This window comes from Protomyctophum parallelum (genome assembly GCF_964188405.1).
Source record: "Protomyctophum parallelum genome assembly, chromosome: 21".
NCBI lineage: Eukaryota > Metazoa > Chordata > Actinopteri > Myctophiformes > Myctophidae > Protomyctophum > Protomyctophum parallelum.
This window is the reverse complement of record NC_139713.1, coordinates 19,484,305-19,495,979: the sequence shown is the minus strand read 5'-3', so window position 1 is coordinate 19,495,979 and position 11,675 is coordinate 19,484,305.

Below are 11,675 nucleotides of genomic sequence, written 5' to 3'. Positions count from 1 at the left end.
TTACAGTGAAATAATAATGATTAAAAAAAAGTTAGACATTGAGGAAACAGGTGATATGATGATGGATACACACCACCAGCACTAACGACAATAAATATCTTGCCTGCCATGAAATACATACAGTATATTATTCTGGAGATGTACATAATTATGCATCTGCTCACACATACACAGGTGCAAAGATACACTTGGTTCTATTCGGTTTTAAAGGATGCAGTCTTTTGTTTCGACTGCGTGATTGGCAGAGTGTTGCACAGTATTTTGTATATGTTTGGTACAGTAATGTGGTCTAGTGGAGCAGCTTGCTGTGGTCTTTTTATTCTAGTATTCCCATCTTTATCTTTGTCACTTTGTCAATGATTAAGAGTAAGACGCGCAGCAGTTGGACTGTGTGCTGACGTCAGTTAAAAATGAAACCCCGTAGTGCTGTGTGTGAGTGTGTGTGTGTGTGCACAGCACTACAGGGTTTCATTAGTACAGCAGGTAGTTCATTAGTACAGCAGGTAGTACAGCAGCACACTGTGTGTGCTGCTGTACTACCTAAATAACAATCTTTTAGGGGTTAGGGCAAATTATGTTAGCAAACGGTAACATAATAAAAAATAAAGCATGCATCGCACCCCCTGGCGTCAAGTTCAAGCTACGCCCATGGTCCGACATACCAATAGTCCGACATACAATGCCGGTTAAGACTCACCCGTGGCTTCCGCGTGCGGTTAGGGTTAGGTTAGGTTTTGGGGTAGGCCGGTAGGGTGTCGAACTATTGTGTGTCGGATTGTTAGTATGGCGAATCGACCCTGGGACCGTCTAGCTCTGACTGTGCCACTGTGCCCCCTCACACATTAATTGTTAATTTGCATCAGCACACATACACACATAGTGATACAAATACTGTGTTATAATTTACTCATGGCTTCATTTTAACTACTATACAATCATTTGTTGTCACATTGCTTCACGATTTCAATAAACGTATGTGTTTGTACTTTCTTTTTGCATACTTTTTGTGTTCTTTTGGTTACATCTGTGAATTAAGTTGGCCATAAATGCTTAATGAATGTACTAAATAATACAAGTTGTCCACGAATACATGTATCATGCATCTTGAAAACTACTGGCTTCATACTATAGTAGTATATTCCTACTATAGTATGAAGTCTAACAGATACATATACTGGCCAAATGACTGGCAAAACTTTACCAGTTTCATATCATGTGAAACTGATAAAGTCTTGGCAGTCATTTGGCCAGTATTAAGTATCTGTTACCCTGGCTCCAGCTAGTCCCTGAATCGCTACCCACGTCCATTAAAGAAAAATACGTTCTGGCACTGAAACAAAATAAAAATTCAGGCCGAGTATGTATCTGTTTCTGTTAACAAAAACAAGAAAAAAAGATTTGATGCAGCTGTTTTAACCCATTCTGACCTGAGATCAGATTAAAAAAATGTCTATTACATCCTGACAGTTTCATTATTAACCCATTCTGACCTGAGATCAGATTAAAAAAATGTCAGTCGTTCTTCGATTTTTCAAAAATAGCAGACCTACAAGCTCGTAGCGCGCCACTCGGTGGCGCGCTACGAGCTTGTAGATCTGCTATTTTTCAATAGCTAAAGCATAATATGATGCCAACACCAAAATGGGTGCCCGTTCAGAATGGGTTAAAATCTCATGTTACTATATCTATCGTAGGACAACTGATATACATGGCATATAAGAATGCTGGAAGTGTTGGCCCAGGCCGTAGCGTAACGGTCTGGGCACCGGACTGGTGATCCAGTCGCAGTGTGCCGCGGGTTCGACTCCCGGACCCGACACGGCCTTTACTGCATGTCATCCCCCCATCTCTCTCCCGTTTCCTGTCAGCCTACTGTCTGTCCCTTCAAAAATCAATAAAAGGCGTAAGCCGCAAAAAAAAAAAAAAAAAAAAAAAAAAGAATGCTGGAAAAGAGTGCCATAGGAAGTGTGTACATTGTACACACTACATGTACACAGTACTGTACATGGCCCCTCATGTTTAGTTTGCTGCTATAGAGTTGTCATACTGTAAAGACTAGTGTGTGTGGAAATGAGGTCATGTTCTCTGACATGTGAAAGGTCCAGACAAAGACCATGCCTCCTGACACACTGTTGCGATGTTCAACGCTGCATATAGGCCTACAGTACACCGTATACTGTACTATAGAGGGTATGCACATGCATAATAAAGTGAATGGCAGATCGAGTGACAAATCGAGTGGCAAAGTGAGTGACAAAGTTAATTTAATTTAGCTTAAAGTCTGTTTGGATGTATGGGCAGCTGTCAAGGCCAGAAAGTAGTTTTTTGCCACTCAGTAGGCATTCCCGCATAACTTCCGGGTATGATGATGATGTCACGCGCATACCCTCTATAGAGTGCCGAAGTCCTGACGTCACTCGCTCATCCCCTGGTTCTGCCTGGTTCACAGAAGTAATTTCTCTATGGAGAATAACACGGGCTCATCTTAAAATCGTTCCATATAAGCGTCCAAAAATAAACAAGCTGTCTCTGCGTTATTGTCTGCGACAGTCAGTCACTCATTATTTGTCCATCAGCATCATTTAGAGTGAGGGGACACATTTGTCCATCAGCATGCATCATTTTGAGTTCCCACCCTGGGAACCAAGGGAAAGGGTCTATGTGTTGACGTTGTCTGTACGTCGTGACATCCCCCTCATTCAGCAAACGGCGCAGAGCAACTTCCTGTGAGACCACAGCAAGGCTGGCTATGATTGGTCCGTTCGAGGAGCAACAGGAAGTAGCTAGACATATATCAATCAACTGGGGTCTGGCATGCCAGATCTATGGAACAATAAACACGGCAGAATGCAGAGCCCCCACCCAACCACCCCCTGCTCGCTCTCTCTCTCTTACACACACACACACACACACACACACACACACACACACATTCTTTCCTATAAAAACATTTTTGATGCAGTCACCCGAACTACTACTTAATTCATGTCACACTCGATATAGTGGGCCTGGCTACTTCCTGAGTTTTTATTTTCACAGTGCATTTTTACATTAAAAGACTGTTTTGCCCACCATTCACACACGGCTCGATTCATCATACTACTCACTTTACCTTCCGTTTTATAGTAATTACACATACTACACATGCTATTCTGTATAGTGCCATGTGTGATTTTTGCCTGAATGTGAAGGGGGGTGACAAACACAAACTGACATGTTAAGCCATACAACACACTGAACACAGTATGGCAACCCGGCCCCTATAGTACCCCCCTTCACATTCAGTAGATCCTGTGATCTTTTGTGGACAGATGACATTTTCTGAGGTCTAGTAGGACTATAATAAATAATAAAAAACTGAATTGCTATGACATTTTGTAAAACAAATACATATTTAGCCCCATGTTCGAATGCCCCCGCCCCCTGCAAAAATAGCTAAAATCACTAAAACGAAAGAAAGCAGCAGGGGGGGGGGGGGGGGGGGGGGTGTCTTCATCCCGGCCCGTGACTCCAGCGGCATGGGCCCCGGCCTGTAAGATGATGATCATGATCACACAGCGTTACTCAAGCCAAATTCCAATACCCCAAATCTCGGCCACTCGCTCACTCAAACTCGATCACTCCAGCATGTGGCGTCACGGTGAAATTGGTGACCGGCTGGAATATGTGACAATTGTGTAGACAATCACATAATGTAATATAATATTATATAATGTATAATATATAATATATATAACGTAATGTAAATCGTTGCAGTTTGTTTATTCAACCTAGCAGCTTTTAGGCCACGATTTAAAGACCTCCATGTAAGAATTTCATGTGAAGCCCACAATAATGGTCACATATTTCGGCAGGTCAACAATTTAACCATAACACCGCCATGCTGGAGTGAGCGAGTGTGAGTGAGCGAGTGGCCGAGTTTTTCGGTATTGGAATTTGGCCACAGACCATTTACTTTAGTGTTCACTAATCATTATACAAGTGGCTTTTATTTTGTAGAGGAAGAGAAAGTCTGTTTCGGTTGTAGGTAACTGCCATGACAATGACATATGCTGTAAACAAAGTGATGGTGGTGGTAATGGATTAAACACATGCTTTTTAGCCAAAGTTCATATACCATATGAAAACTGTCACGGGGCAACCCGTGCCCTATATAAACTGCTCTCTATAACATGAAAGGACTAATGTTTTAAACTGATGGTTTGCTAATTGTCTCTCCTGCACTGCTGGTGGCATTTCCCTTGATTAGGAAGGGGCCAAGTGCTGTGCAGGAGAGGGGTGTTTCTTATGCTGTCTTATTATTGTCATTGAGTTTACATGCTGATTTATACTTGTTTATTGTAACACATTATTGAGAATGTTTAGGTTACTTTTATTCAAGGTGTTATTTATGGCAGTATTTATTTGAAAGTATTTATTGAGAAGAAATGTTGCTAATTGATTCTGTGTCTTGTGGTAGGATCCATTCCTATTTAAGGGAGGCTGCAGGGACAGACAAGTTAGTTGGATGTGGGTTTTGACACAGATAACATCCCTGAGGGAGAGCTACAGGGCCTTGTGTGATCAAGGTACAGCCTGAAGAGAGCTCTCATCCTGGTTGTGTTTTGTTAAGGAGTGTTGCCCAAGTATTTATTTATCTTTTGGTCCTTTCTTTATTTTGTTGCCTGTAATCTAGTTTGTTATTGAGGATTATTACACTGAACAATTGTCTGGATTTTGTTGGAGGAGTTTTGGGGAAAAATGAAGACCCTTAAACTGCATTACTGACTGTTCTTGGAGCCTTGGCCGTTCGGGCAACTTTACAAAAACCATGCATCTTTGGATTAAACAATAATGAACAAAATGATCCCATAGTATGGAATTACGTTAAACATGGTAGATCCTCTGCGGCGGCATTAGGTGAGTCTACTTAATTGTATAAGTCGCATGCTAGTATCATATAGTGTGAGACTGCCCCCCACAAAAAACATCAACAGGTTACACTTTAACCTGTTTTTTGGGGGGGGCGTGAGTCACGTCTGGCTACATTTGGTGGCTGAGTTATTTTTGTGTTTTGTTTACAGTGTAATGCCTGGGATTTGAACTCTTGTCTCCCACATGGAAGTCCAATATCTTAACCACTAGACTAAAGGCATATCCTTATGGGCCAGAGGAGATATTAGACTTTTGAGGCCATCAGGTAGAGGCTCTGAGCCACTGCTGCAACAGCACACCTATAAAAAAAAAACATTGATATTAAATATTGATGATTCAATCATCAAGGTTGCAAAGGATAGTTACATGAATAAAATTGTTTAAATGAGTGACTTTGTTATAGTCCGGAGGCACATTATGTCAGTCGAGGTGATGTAGTTGGCCCTTGGGACCCCTGGGTGTTTTTAATATTTTGTAATATGGCCCCCTTTGAAAAAAGTTTGGACACACCTGGGTTACAGGTAGGCTACAGTATACTGTTACTGTCACTGCCTGCGAGGATGTACAGTACCTTTTGGCCGCCGTGCCATTTCGTATAAACGTTGTTGTTCATTGAAGAGGGTCCACATAGCCGCAATTTGCAACTCTAGATTTCTTTACAATCTGTTGAATCTAGAGTTGCAATACCCTCCATCCATTTCCTATTCATGATTTTCGGTTTCTGATCTGCTGGTCTTAAATGACGTTAAACTCACCAACATTGCAGCTGTAGTCCAAGCTTGAATTATCCTCTTTCAATCTGCCGAGCTTGTTTTTCATACAAATCCCCCGTAGACATGTTATGAGTTACTTTCTGTCCAAAATATTCCAAGAGTTCACATTCCGAGCTGCCATTTTGTATTTTTGCAACGTGCCGTAAAACAAGACGTGAGGGGGAGCGCTTGTTTAATAGAATCTTACCTGCGCAGGTAAGACACCCAAAGAAGAGGCCGACGCAGTGCGACGCCCCGTCACGCACAGCCTTCTATTAAACAAGCGCTCCCCCTCACATCTTGTTTTACGGCACGTTGCAAAAATACAAAATGGCAGCTCGGAATGTGAACTCTTGGAATATTTTGGACAGAAAGTAACTCATAACATGTCTACGGGGGATTTTTATGAAAAACAAGCTCGGCAGATTGAAAGAGGATAATTCAAGCTTGGACTACAGCTGCAATGTTGGTGAGTTTAACGTCATTTAAGACCAGCAGATCAGAAACCGAAAATCATGAATAGGAAATGGATGGAGGGTATATAGAGTTGCAAATTGCGGCTAGGGTCCACAGTGCACTGTGGCTACGGTGTGCAAATGTAATTTGTGTGAGAGAACATAATGTTTGTTTTAAAGTGACTAGACCGGTGCCCGGTGTTCCAGTTTGTCGGTAATGATGGAAGTTGTCAGGGTACCCGGCCCACCCATCTGTCTGTGTCCCTTTTATGCCCATATATGGGGGGGGCTGGCTACAGTACCGCGTTGTTCCGCCGCTGTATCTGAGATGATAGTGTGACTACAGTGAGAAACTATACAAGTAAAAAAGACAATAAGTAAATAACGGAACTATAAAATGAAGGATGCGGGAGGGAGAACAATGTAGGAGACAGCTGTCTCAGTCTGTATGGTCCTTGACCAATCCACTCGCTTAGTTCCCCTGCTGGGTGGCAACTATAGTGCCCTCTGGACTCCATAGCATATCCAGCCCTGCGTACTCATTCCTGACAGTGCCTGGAGAGATAGAGAACAGCCTGTGAAGTACTGTTATTTTTTTATTATTCTTTTGTGGAAGATAGCATGGATAAAACAATATTGACTGTATTCGGCAATAGACATTCCCAGAAGCCGAATCAAAAAATGTATTAAGCAAGGCGAGGCCCAGGGACCCAGCCACATGGACATGCTCACTGCCAGGATCTGTAGCCAACACCATTCATGTCATGTGTATCGAAGCACCACCCCCTTGCTGGATTAGGTGAGGTCCTTATAGGCTACGCCCCAAGCCGCTAATAAATATTGTGATTGGACTGAAGGAGTTCGCTGAAACACAAGAGTTCAGGAGAAACCCAAGCAACGGTTGCCAAAGTCAAGCCCTTATCCCATGCTTTGTGTCATGCATGAAAGTTTATGCAGCATCCACATTAATTGGTTGCATGCAGCCATGCACATTGCTCTGACTTCTTTCATCAGATACACCTGTTTGTATATCCTAAACCATGTCGTGGTAGAAAAATCAGTGTGGAATTGTTTGCATGTGAAGTCTTTACCCCCAAATAAAATGGTTTGACAATCCCAATGTCACTGTAATATCGGTCCTATTCACTTATTAAGTTGAAGCAGTGTACATTTGCATTTTAATGAAGAGAAATTTAATGTAAATATCATGGGCATTGGGCAGTCAAATTCTTATCCGATCTTGAGCAGATTATACACCAATTTAAGATGCACACATGTTGCTACAAACCAGATTAGGATGATCTTCTGTTCTACACATTATATTAAATCTGAGTAATGGCCTGACTTGCCAAAAACGATGACATTAAAATCATTCAGTTGTCTATGTTCATCATATTTTGAATCCATGCATGCAATACTTTTATACCACACTGGTTAAATAACCACAAGTGCTTATTTATTTTTATTTTCTTTCTAGTGCTTTTTTTTCTCCAAGTGCAATTACAACAAAGTCTGAGGTCATGATCAACAGACATTAAGTTACATTGTGAGTCTATGATTACCACAACATTGAGTCTCCGATTCTCTTTATTAGTAATTGTGGCAACATTATGACAACACATATGATACACAGTAGGAAGCATACTGCGGACTGATGCCAACGTTATTTGTAAAAAGTTATGTTTCTTTTGGGCTGTTTTGGGGATTCAATTGATTTTGGTTTAGCAAAGTCTTAATGGCCTTCAAGATTATCATTTGAAAATACTGCAGCTGCATATAGATGCTGACAGGCCTTCCAAGAGCACATAAGTCATCAACCTTATGTTACTATAGATATCATTTGAAAAAGGTATACAACTTTAAGAAATTGGTGACAGTGACAGTACCAAGAAAGCACAAAATGTACATTCTGTGAAAATAGCTGATCTACAAGTTTCCAACGTGTCATAATGCAACGCATTGTGAGCTTGTAGACCGGCTTTGTGTTTTGTGTGGAGGGAAATACCAGCGGACCTATAGGCCTAGTATAGACGATTCCACCATGGGTGCCATGGGTCTGATGGGTGTGATAGCTGCGGTGTGCCATTAAGCACAGCTTTACACCGCAGCACTGATTAGCTACACCTGGCCTACAGGGCACTATAGTGCTAGCCTGGCTAATAAGCCAGACTCGGTCTGGCTTATTAGCCAGGCTACTATAGTGCTCCATGGATTTGTCTGTAGAGTCTTGATTGACCCTGCAGTCAACTAAGTTTGTTGGGTACATGGAAAAACAAATTGAACAACAAATAGGCTATACTCTTTACTTTGGGGAAATGAAGGACCTTTATGAGTAACACTGGAAGGCACTGCTCACATGGACATTTAGTTTCAGTCACAAACAAGCTAACAACTCTGTTAGCCCTAAATAAATCAAACAATTAAGGCCATGTCACATTATGATCATAACCATGACAACAGAAACAAAACAAAAATCCTACAGTACGTTCGGAGTGTTACACAGTTGAATTTACAAACACAAAACATATTCCCTTTGGTGATTAACTTTGAATAATATTTTATATACATACGGACTGTACACATTATACTTACAATGTACAAAGAATGACATACTTACATGCAGACAAAAGACAATACAAAGACAGATAGTTTGTACATGGTTTTATATGCAACCTGAATTAACACTGTTTTAGAAGATGGCTACAGTGAATGAATGTAAAATATGCAGGAATGGGGTTCAGAGCCATATAGAAAGAGTTTGGTCATGTACATTGAATATTGATATTTATTTTATTTCATGCAAAGACGATGGGTAGTTCACACACACACTGCCGTGGATACTTTCCTATAGCAACAGTGCACATGGTAGCTCACATCTGTATAGCAACAGTGCTACCTGGGGTGATTCCATAGTAGCAAGCAGTGGTGGAAAAAGTACTCAAATGTTTTACTTAAGTAAAAGTATCAATTCTGCAATGAAGAACTACTCCACTAGTATAAAAGTCCAGAATTCAAAATGTACTTGAGTAAAAAGTACAAAGGTATTGTTGTCAAAATGTATTTAAAGTACCAAAAGTAGAAAGTACTCACTATGCAGAATGTTCAAGTTTCCAAACGTAAAAAAATATTTTTATATTTTTACTATATACGATATACAAACTCTGAATGTGACGCATTGCGACGCATTGTGAGCTTATAGTTCGGCTATTTTCAAATGTAAATTAGGGCTGAAGTGTTTAATGTATGTTTTGTAATAATAATCAAAGTAACTAGTAACTAAAGTTTTCAAATGAATGTAGAGGAGTAAAAGTACAATATTTGACTCTGAAATGTAGTGGAGTAGAAGTAAAAGTATAGACATTTTGAAATACTCCAGTAAAGTAAAAGTACCTCAACATTGTACTTAAGTACAGTACTTGAGTAAATGTAACCTACCACCACTGGTAGCAAGGGCATTTCCTTGATAGTATTGTAATGCCCAGGGTGTTTCTCTTGCACTTTTTCTCGAATCAAATGGAGATCTATTACTATAAGATCTACTTATTATTTCTATTCCGGAAATTATTTGGAGAAAAACAACTGCCAATTGCTTGTAGTACAGTGGCTCCAAGAAGAGCTTAGTTGAGCACCTCCCTAAGAAATCATTGGCAACAATAACACAGTTTACTTCATAGCTTTGTCGGCCAATATTGTAATGAACAGCTCTTTTGCACAACTGCCAGTAAAGACTGCAATGGCTCACTGCTCTATAGTCTATCCTCTTCATAGATAAAGTTAGGGGGAAATAATAAAATATCACATAGTAGATCTTGAGTACTGTAGAAAGTGAATTCAAACTGCCATTCAATTGCAGAGAATGTTCCCATGACAACACACTCACACTAAGTGAATGTTGAAAACAGTAAAAAGCTGAAATTGCACTTAGTGAATGAAAGAAATCTATCTGTGTGCTATCATGATATGGAAGAGACATGCAAGAGTTTTGATGGTGGATGTTTAAATTACATTTATCACCACTTTCACATCAAGTGTAGGCTGTATATGCAAGGAGGGAAGTTGGTTTTCCTATAAACAAAACACAACATAATCTGAATCTATTTTCTTCAGTACAACTTGGTACCTACAGTATGCTTTTCAATTTCGGTATAAAAAAACAATTGAGTCGAGCTCACAATTGCTGGAGTCCATGGCAGTGTCTTCAACAGAGGAATGCATCAAGGTCTGTCCCATTCACAAGATATGATGCCTACCAAAAGGACTTCATTTGGTTGATTTTGAAGGCAGCATGTATATTCTTCTCAGGATATACCCACAATTATGTGCAAACAATAATGTAAATCTCAAAATAACTGCTAAGCTAGTTTGTTTTAAATTAAATATTTTATTTAAGTTGTATTTAATATTATCTAAGGAAAAGGCACATAAAATACTTAATTGAGATGGCTAAATGTGGCTAATGTTATCTGTGAAGAGGATTGCTTGTTGACGTAAACAAAACAGCTGTGTTTGTTCAAGTTCATGCTGCGCTTCCTGCCTTGTATGCCTGTCTCGAACATTAATTTCATTAATTAATTTCTACACACGTCCTCCAGTACACACGCGCACACACACACACACACACACACACACACACACACACACACACACACAATTCAACCCTATTGTTGAATGACGATGGGTCCATATTTGAGAGGCTGGTTGAAACGTTCTGTAGACTATACAGTAAATGTTTATATCGACTATCACATAGCAAAAAAGATCTCGTCAGCCACAGCAGAATGCCACAAACACATGCCTAAGGCAGCCTTGCCATCCATCATGCCTTCATGCCAGTGTTTGTTAGTTTTTTTTTGCCAGTGTTTCCCATATGAATGGAACATCCTATCTGGAGTAGCTGACACTCAACCTAGAGGAATTTAATTTGTAATGGCCCGAGTGCGCTTGTAGGACTTCATGGGTCTATGGTAGCTCTTTTAGAGGCTAAAGAAATAATTTATTTAAAGCACCCAATTAACGTATAACATTGTTCACTCACTAAAATGCTGAATTAGCCTTTTCCTTGGGACAAGAGACATTAAAAATAACGTAACTGCTTTCCATTAGAAATAAAATCGAGTAAAGGACGGAATATGGCAGATTTAGGGCCCTTCAACTTCAGTACCATAAGTCTGTTAACACTCAGAGAGAGAGAGAGAGAGAGAGGGGGGAGAGGAAAAAAAACAGGCCTCTTGTGTGCATAGTGCTGTGGAACACAATCTTCCCCCACAGAGGGAAAACATCCTCCCTCCTCCCCTTCCTTGGTAACATCTCTGGAACAACTCTCCTGAAGGGAGGTAAACAATGCATGATTTCTTGCAGATCTTGGACCCTTCATGTGTCCGAATGAAGTAATAAACGCCACTAGCATAATATTCCTTTTCCCACGATAGTGTGAAGATGGACACAAATGGGTCCACTTTTACACTCTCAATGTTAGGAATTAACTCTGGGACGGAGGAACGCATGGCGATAAAGATTATTTTAACGGTAAGAAAATGTGTTTTGGTGGGCAACG